The sequence below is a fragment of the Anser cygnoides genome, chromosome 1 (assembly GCF_040182565.1).
Source record: "Anser cygnoides isolate HZ-2024a breed goose chromosome 1, Taihu_goose_T2T_genome, whole genome shotgun sequence".
NCBI classification, from domain to species: domain Eukaryota; kingdom Metazoa; phylum Chordata; class Aves; order Anseriformes; family Anatidae; genus Anser; species Anser cygnoides.
This window is the reverse complement of record NC_089873.1, coordinates 44,211,512-44,224,179: the sequence shown is the minus strand read 5'-3', so window position 1 is coordinate 44,224,179 and position 12,668 is coordinate 44,211,512. Positions and strand designations below refer to the sequence as shown.

Below are 12,668 nucleotides of genomic sequence, written 5' to 3'. Positions count from 1 at the left end.
CCGAGTACGTTTCCCCAAAATGCGGGGGGAGTGCTGGTGGACCGAGGAAATGAAGCTTTCCGACATATTACTGGTGTCACTTTGTTTTTCAGGTTAGGCTGTTGAGATAAAAAAGCGGTGGACATTCGTGACTGAATGGAATCTCTCCCACTGTGCAGCCATGCCCCCTCTCGACGTGCCTGCCAACGCCAGCACTTCCTTCATAAATTCTTACATCACACTCAAGACCGATGGCATCACCGAATCCGACCAAGGAGTCCGAACCAGCTGTTTCCATGGACACAATCTCCATAGTGACAGTGGGAAGGGGAGGGGGAAAAAGGAAACAGGTGGGGGGAACTAAAGAGGGAGGGATAAATATATATATATATAAAGATCTATTTTTTAGTCTCGAAAGACTTTGTTTTAAATGAAAGGTGCGCTATCCCTTTTGATGCTTTTTGATTAAAATTAACAAAAACCCAGACAAATTAAAAAACAAATCCGTAGCTAAAGGAAATATTAAATCCAAAATTAATGCAAGGCTCGCGGAGCCTTACATTTTGCAGGAAAGAACCGTGGAACTGGGAGTACTCCAGACTGGATTTGTCTCCCTTCCTCTTGCTTTCTTTCTCACAACATCCAAGGAAATTCAATTTTAAAAGGAAAACAAATCACAGGATAAACTGTAGGGTGTGGGAGGAAGGCTTGGATGGATGCAGGTGATGGGGTGTTTGTACTTTGTGTATGTGGGGTAGGGAGGTTAGAGTTTTAAGAAACACTATATATCAACAGTGGAAGCTTGAAAAACATCTGAAAACTCTTAGGTCATGTGGCTCACAAAGGAAGAGGTAGCTGCTGCTTGCTTAGGTCACGCAAACAAACTTAACCTTGTACGTGTGGAAACATCGGTACCATGTTGGGGAAAGGAGTAGCTGTCCTCTGTGGCAACAGCATGCACCCCCAGATCATTCCCAGAGGCTGCCTTCAGTCCTGAAGGCAGGTGGAAGACGTGGTGTACCTGCCAGGTTGGGGAAATGGAAAGGAAGTCTGAACGTTGGTGGAGTCAGCGTGCTAAACTGTTCAGAATATCCACTTAGCCCTTTTTTATTTTACGTTTTGCTTTTCCAAAAGAAGGAAGAGGGAATGTCAGTGTAACAGGCTACACTATGTGGTTTTGTTTTTTTTTTGTTTGTTTTGTTTTTGTAAATTATGTAATTGTAAAACATTTGGGTTTAAGGAACAGCAACAAAAAATTCTGAATTTTTTCTTATTAAGGCCTTAAGAAAGGGGTTAGTGCATCTTTCAGGGGTCACTCTGCCATGGGAATAAAATAGCTGTTTCACAAACAGTTTTATATAAAAAAAGCTTAAAAAAACCAAAAAAACTAATAAACTTCATTTTAACCTTGTCTCCTTTTGTTTTGTGCGAACTTGATTTGTTTAAAAGGACAGAGACACTACTATCTGCTGCTTTTTGGTTTATTTGCCTTCATCAGTTCTGCCTTCAGCGATGACCTTCTGAACTGGCCCAGCAAGAGGAAGACCACAAAAGCTTTTAAAAATAAAAGCTTAGGATTTGTTTGATGCTCCAAGATAACGAGCCAATGACTGGATGAATTTTCTGTTCGTGTGAGGTGGTGGCATTTCACCGGTTCACTGACTTCTTTCACTCATAGGATGGTAGCATATCCTAGTGATATCAAACAGCGTGGTGTTTACTGGGAAGTCACTATAGATAGGGATCTAACCAGCATGACTTGGATAAAAAAAAAAAGGGGGGGGGGGTTGATATTGTGGGGAGGGAAGAACTATTTTAAAAAGTTATGTACTGGATGCTTGCTCAACTACTCGCATTTTGGAGTATTCAGCACATAAAAAATAAAATCTATGATAGCTCATATTAAGATATCTATTTTAACTCTATTTTTAAAAGATCGATTTAAAGATTTGGGAGATAATTTGGCAGTTATTTATTTCTAGAAGTTGCTACTTTTGCTGATAAGAATTTGGAAAGAACAGGCAGTCTTCTGCTTACTCCTTTCCCAGTAGCAGCTCCTGAAGTTAGTATGTCCTTCTACATTAAGAAATAGACCTGTTGTGATAAATGTCACTAATGTGTCCTGAATTGGTGCTGAAAATATTTAACTGCTGGTGTAGTCAGAAAAAATCATTTTTAGCATAGTTAATGTGATTGAGTAAATGACTTCTTTTCAACTGAATAAAAAATGGTTTTTTTTTTCGTAGTGTCTGTTCTATTCAACCTGTTGGGAGGGGAAGGGGAAGTCATTGCCTTGATTGATGTCGGTGAGGAATCTGCTTTGTAGTACTACAGCAGCAGCAAACTGGTAAAACTGCTGATCTGGTGCTTTTGGCTCTTTTTGGTGGTGTCACACAGCAGAGGGAGAAAGTTTCGGGATGGCTGGGAGGGAGTCTCAGAGGTTTTCCTTGTGTGTGCTCACGGCAGTTGTGGCAATTCTAGAGCTCCTTGCACACCTTGTTTGGAAGGCAGTGGGAGTCACGTACAGTAAAGTAAATCAACAAATTGTACCGCTCTCGACTCCATGACAAATACTTCTCGTTGGGAAGTACTTCGAACCCTTCAAGTCAGCTTCCACTTGGCCCCTCATCGGGGTGGTTTTCGGAGGTTAGGAGCGTGTTGTCCCGTAGAGAGGGGTCCTGCAAGTTGGCCATCTGCATGGCAGTCACGTACAGAAACCAGAGCTACAACAATTCTCTAAAGCCAAGCTACGAGGATCTAAAAGAATGCTTAATGGATTCTTGGGGGAACTTGGATATGGTCCAGAGCAGTCATAAAATCACTTGGAAATAAAAATGTATTTCGGATCAGAAGCTGAAAGTGCCGAAGCGGATTCTGAAAGCTGTGTGCAAAATGTTTACCAGTTCCTTCCTGCAAAAGCAATAGCAGCTTGATACCACGGATACCCCAACCTTGAAAGAAGGAAAAAAGGTTTGGTAATCTTGGCTAATTTAGAGTTTGTAAAGCAGAAATGACCCACAGCTGAATTGGATCAAGAAGTGTATCAGTGACCTTCCAACAACTTGTGAGTTACCTATTTTGATGAGAAAATGAACTGAGAGTTTGGATAAAGCAGCTCATTTTCAAAGTGGTTCTCCATGCTGTCGGACTCTCATCGGGATCTCTAACAGGAGAGACTAACACCAGCTTCCCGGGAAATACAGGTGGTGGCTTAACAGCATTTCCCAAGTGAGTGGTTGCCATTTAAAAAGGAAGTCTAACAACTCACCTGAGTCAATCAACACTGCTCAACATGGTCAAAGATGGTGGTGTGGTGATTTTTTTTTTCCCTTTTTTTTTTCCTTTCTCCCCCTTAAAGGATGTTCAGCAGATGAAATACACAAAGGATGTCTATAAATACGAGCTGGTCAAGGTTCAGCTGGAGGCCAGGAGGATAAAGGAAATCCCTGCAGGAATTGATGGACAGTCTGGGATACGTAGAGCAAGCACATCTTGATACTGGGAGCTGTTGATTGATTTATATTCATGGATTTTTATTGCATGTGAAATCTACACTTCGAAAGCCAAGGCATAGACTACTGTGGATTTTATAGATTGCGCATCAGAGGAGAAAGCAGACTCAGCTGCCGATACAGAAGGTGGCGGCCATCCTTGCTAATCTGTGTACGACACAGGTGTGATTGGGGATTTGACCAGGGTTTGTGATGTTCTTGAACCTTTTGAATCAGAACAAACAAGCTGATGACATGCAATGATATCGAGACAAAAACACTCCAGGGCTTCAGGGCAGAACATCTCCCAGAGAATATTGTACATCTAGTTCATGGAGTCCAGCTAGTGCCAAGCTAAAGAACAAAGTTTTCGGTGGGACATGCATTTAAAAAAGTAAAAATAATTTTAAAAAAAAGAGGTGGATAGTGCTGTCAAGGTATGAGAAACTAAATGATGTAACATGCAGTACAAACTACAATGTAAAAACAATGTACAAACTACAACTGTAAAGAGGCAGCATATGTGAGGAAAGATAATGCATTTAAGCTGGTACGGTTAGGGGGAGAATATTTTGGGGCTGAGTCAGATACAAATTTTCTAAATTATGGCTAATAACTGTTACGACATCAGGAATCGTATGTGCCATCTTGAGTGCAATGGTTGTGGTGGGCGTAGTAGAGATATTTGGTTAGAAGAGTACAGAATTGGTTTGTCTGATCTAGTCCCTGACGTACCAGAATAGCCAGGAAAAACAGACCTCTATCTAAAACCGTAGAAAACTGAATTTAGGTATCAGGCCTTTGGAAGTTGAACAGGGTATCTGGATGGTTGAGGATAAATAAATCAATCATCATTGGTTTGGAATTTATTTTTTTTTTTAGTGATTAAAAATTGTGTAAAAAAAAAAAACACAGAGATAATCCAGGTTTAGTTACAGATCTAGAAAATACAAAGATGTGGCTAATGTTTTGTGGCACTGACTTTCCTACGAGAAGTTGAAGTGTCGTTACAATTGAAGGTTTCGATCAGAATTCTCTTTATGGTGAAACAGGGTGAGATTCTTGTTTGGCTATGGTGCACTTGTAACAACCATCTTGTGGGTTGGTGTGCTTTGGTTTTGTTTGTTTGCTTTGAGCTCCTGCAGTGTGTTGTGAACCAGATAATTTATTCAATTAAGGTAGAGAGCAAAAGTAACTATTAGAGTATCATGGGAGACCAGTAACTCACATTGTTTTTTTGTCTGTTTTTTTTTTTTTTTTTTTTTTGCTGCATGCCACAGTTTGGCTAAAGCACATCACTGAAAAATCACTTCCATACTGATAAGGTTTTACTTACAGTCTGCAGATTAGTGAAACAGATGCTGTCATTGTACATGAGTTTAATTTTTTTCTCTCGTGCTTTTGATCAGATCCAAAAAGTTCACCTTTTCATCCAGACAAAAAGTGAACAGGATGTTCCTTAGAGAGTCTTTTTGTAAGAGTTCATTTCTTAAGTGGGACCCATGTGCTAGTTTGCCCTCCTACCAAAGGGAGCATGAATTGGAAGAAAAGCATGGCTTGTTTGCTCACTTCTTTCATGAGGCTATATTCAGAGCCTAGATTGCTTCCCTTTCCTCCTTGTCCTATAGAGGTTTCTTGTAATTCATTGCTCAACTCAGTTTCAATGCTATCATTTCAGGATTTTGACCTTAGCTAGCTTTAGAAATGCTGATATTTCTCAGCAGCATAAAGTTATCTCCCATCTTAGTAATTAAGAAAGCCAACAAACAAACAACATTTTTAGCCCATAGCAAACCTCCCGTGATGGAAGTATTCCACTCTGGCTGAGGGATTGGGATTCAGACTGATTGCATACTCTTCTGCATGATAAAACCCACTGCACGTGAACAGAGCCAGTTTGTCTGCCAGCACTGCATGCAGTACATCGCTAACTGTGGGGTTGTAACCAGATTTGCCAATAACCAAACCTGGAGGTCACAGTGGGCTCGAGGGTCAGCGCTCCCTGGCTTTGAGACATTATGACAGCGACTTTCCTGAGTTTTATTGAAATTACATCTTTTCAGTCTCGCATCTTTCAGCAGGGATAAGCAAAAAACGGCTGAGATGTCTGGGAGGGAGCTGGGAGCTGTACAGACACGTCTGCGTTGTATAGCAACCAGATTCCTGTGGGCTGAAGCTAATTCATCAAAGAAGCACCACCACATCTAATGGGGCGATTAAAAAGGGAAAGGTCTGTACAGTTTATAGCGTTTGTAGTAGGAAAATATAATTGGACTTCCAGCCAAAGGCTTGAAAAAGATGCTGTTACAGCAGATGTATGAGCATACCTTACGACAAATACGGAAGAAGGATTTATAGATGTCGAGTTTGTGGTTTGTTGCTTCAGAAGAAGGTGCGCCTTTTGGACTCTGCAGACTTGTTGCAGTCTAGATGATGAACAAATCAGAAGTGGAAATGGCTAAAAAAATAATGCCAATCCCTAATAATCAGCCCCAGTGGCTGCAGCCTGCTGGTTACTGGAATGAATTCTGCTTTGCAAGGGGCCTTTGGAAGCGTGGCCCAATTACCCCAAGCACTGCCGAACACCCCCATCAGCATTGCAGCTGTTTACACCTGTTGTGAGCTCTCAGGTGCTTTTTGGTTCTTGGTGTCACGAGGCTTCTCAAAATCCTTAGGGGTAACCCTTCAGCCATTACAACAGCGCGAGCCACAACAGCTGCAGTAGAACCGAAGTTGAAACAACTGCCGGACAACTGCTGCGGTCCGAGTGCCTCTCACCACCACGGGGAGGTGAGACCACCTCCTCCAAGGGGCCTAACGGCGTGGAAGAGATAACGGTTCAGTAGGAGAAGTCCTGGGAGGTTTGTCCTTGGGGCTCCTTTCTGGGAATGCTAAGGCACGAGAGGAGGAGGCCTGAGACCACCAGAAAGGCACGCAAAGGCCTCGCTGGGGCATGGCTGTACCTGGTGACCACTTATGAAGTTTGAGGTTGCATGTGTGTTGGGTTTGGAAGAACAGCCTAGATGGGTACCATGCCAACCTCACTCTGTGCCACTTATCATACAACAGGCCCCCAAATCAATTCTTTAAGGTGGAACAACGATTTTTCATCCAAATAGCAGTTCGAAATAGACTCTGCTCTTCTTAAAAATGGACTGTTGACCAGGTCACCTGGGTTTGTTTGTCCCTCTTCAAAGCACACAAGCTTTATCTTGCTTTTCTAATGCCAGTTGATAGCAGCCCGCAATGAATGTGGAAAAGGAAGGCTGCTTCCATGCCTGCTCGGCAGTTGTCTGTCTGTCAGCAGAGCAGAGGCCAAGGGCTACACAAAGCTCAGGGACAGGGCTGGTCCCTTGGGCACGGAGATGGGATGTGCATCCATGTGGGACTGCCAAGTCTTTGTCCTGTCCCAGGGAGGGATGTTAGTCTTCCGGGGTTTCATGTGGGCTAATTAAAAGGGCTGGTTGAGTCAGAGAGAAACTAGAAGTCAGTGCAAGCTCTAAAAACATGCTTTGCAGAGAGATTTGCCCCTCCTTTTTAGCATTTATTGGAGTTACTTGGAATTTCCGAGTAGCTAATCTAAACCAAAAGCAAACAAACAAAAGTGCTTCCTAGGCTGTAGTCAAGTGCTTAATGAAGTGTCTGGTAGAGCTTTCTTTTATTGTCCTTTACGATGCTAAAGAAAGGGTCTGTCTGGGGCTTGTTTGAACAGCCTTTTCATCTGGCTGTTTGCAACAGTCCTCTAACCTTCCTCTTTCTTCGCTTGGCACATCAAGGAAATCCAGTTTTGCTTTTTTTCTTTTTAGGAATACACGTACTTTTCTTTCTGATCTGCAAGCATATACCGCCATCTGTAAATACATGAGTATAGGTGTCCAATAGCAGAGAAAAATGAGTAGTGTTTGTGTTCACTGACCAGCTTGCACAGCTTGCTGTGCAAGTGCTAGTAAGAATCCGTTCATACAGGCTCAGGTCCATGATGAGTGCAGGGCACACTTGGACAACTCAAATGTCTCAATTCAAGGTTTCCCAGGAGATGCTGTATCTCTGCACAAGCTGAGAGCATTCATGCAGGAAAAAAATAAAAAAAAGCCCTCCTTGTAGTAAGCAGTCTTTGTACTTTCAAGCCACAACTTCCTAAGTATCAGTCCTTGAAATATACTTTGAGCAGACACACAGCACAAGCCATCTTAGAGAAGAGAGAGGCAACCAACTCGTGTATTTCCCTTTGTTTTTACTTCTGCACCAGCAGCAGTTGTTTGAATTTGATTTCTACCGCAGCTGTTGTGGCTCACACTGCTGTAATTGTCAGAGAAAAGTTACCCCTAAGGATTTTGAAAAGCCTGGTGACACCAAGATTCAAAAAGCACCAGAGAGCTCACAACAGGTGTAAACAGGCTGAGCCATTTTCATCCTTCTTTCTGCTGATTACAGGAAGACTGCGGTGCTGCATTTCTCCATCTTCTGTTACTTTCAGGTAATCTGTGCATTGCATGCTGGTGGTATTTGCAGCTAGCTCACCCTTACTTTTCATAATTCATCTTTGAGGCTCTTAAGGGGGTTTTGTTGTGGAGCTGTAGCCCAAAGGATTTGGGATGCAGGAGTTCCCATTTCTCAGCCCTCTGTCCCACCCTTGGTGCAACCAAGGGCGTCAGTGGTCGGTGTCACTGCCACGCCAGGCACAGAAATCCTGGCACCTCCAGGCTCCTCCTTCAGGAGGTCACCATCGCTGGTGTCTGGTGGCTATTTCAGCAACTCCTCAGATTGGGTTTTTGGCCTATCAGCTCTCCTCATCATCTGGGCGAGTCAGGAGTTCTGAAATTCTTCCTTTTTTCTCTATCTCTTTCTCTGTCCTTTTAACATAGAATCATAAATTGATTCCAGACTTCTTCAGCTATTATTTTTGTTTTCCCAAATTGAGGAAAATTTCCCCATTGCTTCACAAAGGTATACCTGCCCTAGGCCACGAGGTAAAGAAGAATTTAAATAGTGTCTGTGACAGGGAATCCCAGGCAGCAGCCATGACTGTTACAAAGAGAACACACATGAATTTTTTTCCTGTCATCCACGTTTACACTTCTTGAAGCTACCTGAAATCCTGTTGCTGCCGAATCACAGACCAGACTGGAGGGGAACTCTAGAGGTCTCTGCTCTGGCCTCCTACACAGCGAATGCCAACCTCAAGACTAGACCAGCTTGCTCAGGGCCCTGGGCAGCCATGTCTTGAAAATCTGAAGGGTGAAGAATCCGCATCCCCTCTGGGCCCCATTCCCGTGGGGTAGGGCTTTCTCCTGACATCTGATTGCAGTTTGGTGGCTGCCACTCATGACTGTTGTCTCTTGTCCTGTCGCTGCACAGTTCAGAGAAGAGCCTGGCTCTATCCTGCTTATAAATGCACCCATTCACAACGGTATTGCAAGTCAAGGGTGGTCAGACGGCGTGGATCCCTGAAAATATTCAGCATTTATTTTAATTCTGAGCCCCAGCCCACCTTGAGGGCTTTAGCACAGCCACCCAAGGCAGGCAGCGGTGGTTCAAACAGCAGCGGGAGGTTACTCTGAACCCCAAACTGCACCTTCTGCAGCCAGCAGGGAGAGGCAGCACAGAACATGGCCTGCATTTAGGCCTTCAGAGAGAAGTTACCGGAGCCTGTGTCCTCACAGCATCACAGAATGGCTGAGGTGGGCAGGCACGTTTGTAGGCCCCCTGCTCCAAGCCCTGCTCCAGCAGAGCTACCCAGAGCAGGCTGCTGATGAGTAACCCCAAGGAGGGAAGCTACTTCAAAGCCTTACTTCTTCAGGGGGATGCAGTTTCTAACTGAAACTCCACACTTTTTTTTTTTTTTTTTCCTGCTTTCCATCAAGCCTGCCTTTCCGTTGCCACTCCCAGGAGGACAGGTCTTCAAGCCAGACTTCAGCCGAGGCCAGCCCACCTGGGGAAGGAGCTCTGAGCTCCCACACGCGCCCCTCACGCAGCGTGCCGGGCGGCAGCGCCTCTCCCTCAGAGCCCGCCGCGTGCTGAGCTGCTCCCACCTTCTGCAGAGGCCCCGGCCCTGCTCCACCCACACGACACAAAGCTCGTCCTGTTGGACTGGGTGTGAAGGCGTTTCTGCTTCGTTTTGGTAGCCCCGAGCCCTCTTCGCACCCCAAGCGCTCTTTGGTGGCCCTTTTTGTTACTCACTGGTGGGCCCAGGTGGACTCTGTCTCCACGGGTGCAATCGGCTGGTGGGATTTACCAGCAGTGAAGCAATGCCATGACGGGAGGAGCCCCACACTGTCAAATGTGTAAGACTTGCACAGGAAAACAAGTTATATCAGATATAGCTGTTGGATTTTTAATCCCTAGTGCAAAGGCTATCGTAGGTGTTAGGCCTGAGTTCAAAACACGGTGAAGACAAATCAAGAAGCCTTGGACTTCGGGATAGGCAACAAGGAGTACAGAGCAATTAAAGATTTGTCTGAGGGCTTTTCCTCTGTGTGGGTAGGAACCGGTGCGCCTTACCTCGGAGCAGTGGGGAGCTGCAGGAAGGCGTCAGCTCACACACAGCTGTGCCACTACTCAGTGGACATGAGGACTAAAGTTTGTCATCTCCATATGGAGTATGGCTCTTGAAATCTCCAAATTACAGCATTTTAAACAAGCCAATGCTTTTCAAAGCGTGGTTACCACCCAAATGTTCATTTTTAGCACCTGCCTTCAGGACAGCTTAAAAACCACTGAGAAAAATACTTTGCATTTCAGCGCTCGTTGCAGCCATCACTTCAAGTCCTCCCTCCCTCTCTAGGAAAGACGACTGCTTGCCGATACCCCACGTGTGAAAGTATGCTGGTATTTTTGTTGAAGCAATGTTTTTAACACAAAACCACAATTACATAGCTGGAGGAAAAAAAAAATGAATGCAGAAAAATCAGCTTGTTATGTCCAGTTGCTATGAGCACGTAGCAGCTCCTACTGGCAAAAGTAACTGACGGTTCATTTAGGACAGAGCTCCAAAATGCACCCAAGTAGCGGAACTGTTCGTATTAGGAACTTGCATGCATTTTCACCATTTCTAATTTCTATTTCACGCCACATGCTCCCACGGTTATTAATCCAACTGTGCGCATGGCTGAGCCAATGTTTCAAACCCAAACAGTTATTCATGGTTTTCCTGTTCATAAATAAATATACATTCCGATTTCCAATGCACATTTGGGTTTGCGAGGCATAAACTATCATTGGGAGCATCACACAGAACTCAAACACAAACAACCCCTTTCACTGCCATAGTAACATGCAACAATCTTCTGTGTTTCCAATACATTGATAAAAACTCCTAAATGCTTACTTGTATTCAAGCCATTGTTTATGCTGACATGAAAAGTGCAGATAAACACATGAAAAAAAATGAGAGCCTGACACTGCTTTATTCATGAAAATAACAAAATAATAAACTCTGTACTCTAACACCAAGCACTCGGTGCTCCTGGAAATGATTAACACAGGTTATAGATAATCTAAATTGTATGTTCGAGCATTTTAATTTTAGGTGTATTAATAATCATTTGGGCAAAAAGAGCTCGGACAAATAAAAAGTGTTTTATTTTCACTGCTGAAGTGCTGCGTTATTTATAGTGTGCTCGTAGAATCAATGCCAGTTCTTCAGATCATCTTCTGCTCATTTAATGGACTGCTTAACAAAGGGCAGAATTCAGGAGCTCGTGAATTGCTTGGCAGAACAATCACCAGATTGAATCCAGCAAACAGCAGGCACATTTTCTTCATCGGTTAAGCCTGGCCTGCAGATACACGTGCCTTTGCAGGCATCAGTCTGCTCTTCACGTCTCCTCTGTTCCTTCCTCCTCTCCTTGCACTTCCCCACCCGTCACTGTTTTCCTGTATCTTGTCATCAGTCCCCACCCCCTGGAGCTCCTCATGCACCTGGGGGAGCACAGGGATTGCCGAGGTTTCTGCTGCTCTGTTAGTGGGCAAAGCCAGAGGGGCATCTGGGCTTTTGAAGGCGGCCAGGAGACGCTGCATGGTTGGAGGAGGATCCCTCTGTGCCTGCTGCCAGCCCTGGCAGGGGCAAAACCCTCCTGATGGGGGCCCGGCCGGCCTCATGCTGCTTCCCCCTGTGGCACTGGGAGCTGCCGGCCTGGCACTGCCCGCCACGAGCCTGCATCACCCGAGGGACAGGTGCCCAGTCGCACGGCAGGAGGGTGTGATGCAAAGTCAAGCAGCTACAGGGAGCATCCAACCTCGTGCCCATTGGCTGAGTCTGCATTCACTGTCCCCTAAACCTGGGGAAAATCGCAGTGCCGCTTCTGCCCGTGGCTTTTTTGCCACTGCCACGGAAGTCGGGTCTGCTCTGAACATCACTCTGAACATACGCTTAAAGCAGGCAGTGCGACGCTTTGCCAGAAGAAGATTTTTCTCTTTCTCTTTCAGTCACAGCCACCAAGCCCTCAGGAAGGTGATGTGAACAGGACCCATCAGCTGTACCTTTGTTAAGTCTCAGAGAATTGTAGCAGTATGTACGTCCTAGGAGGAATGCCTCCTGCAGCTCATCCTTCTGGGCTGAGCCTCCATGCAGCGCCGAATGCTTTCCTGGGAAGCTGGGGATGCTCAGAAGCCACCAGCAGCAGGGTGATGGGCTTAGAGCGGAAAGAGGAAGGACTATCACTCATTTATCCATTCCAGTTCCTGGAAACTGACTTAATTGCCAGGAGACAATAGCAGTCAGGGTTATCGCCGGTGCTCCTGAGGGTCTTAAGCACAGGAGAAAAATGCAACTCTCTTTTAGCCAGATTAGCTCCCCTTTTTGTTTTGATGCAGCAGTCCCTGAACTGGGGGCCTAACTGTGGAAAAGCAGGGCATCCCCAGCACCTGGAAGCAGCAGCAGCAGGGCACTGCCTATGAAATATTCCCCATGCCAAAACAAAAAGATCAGAGTTGGACATTTCCTCTAGCAATGGACTCTTCGAATTAACTTTTGTTTTATCTTTTCTAACCTCTATTCCAAGCCCTCTGCCCACCCGCCTCTTTGCCGTGTAATAATTACTGTGGCCGGCCTCACAGATGTACTTTGCACCTCGATTTGCAGATGCTTTATCACAGCTGGGCAAATGGCACCATTAAACACATTTTTCAAGAGCAGAAACGGAGATGCCAGCTAGCTGCTTGCTTGCCTCTAAGTCACAGCTCAAATCGATGGCTGAA

The 12,668-nt window shown here is 45.0% G+C and overlaps 1 protein-coding gene across 1 annotated transcript in view; it reads left to right on the top strand.

The window, feature by feature from the left end:
- The window catches only part of TCF20 (transcription factor 20), a 119,829-nt gene extending 118,437 nt beyond the window's left edge, over positions 1–1,392 (top strand). Inside the window, 1 exon segment of the mRNA XM_066990189.1 lies at positions 93–1,392. The gene's annotated coding sequence lies outside the window, so the exon portion shown is untranslated.
- Positions 1,393–12,668: the final 11,276 nt, after the last annotated feature.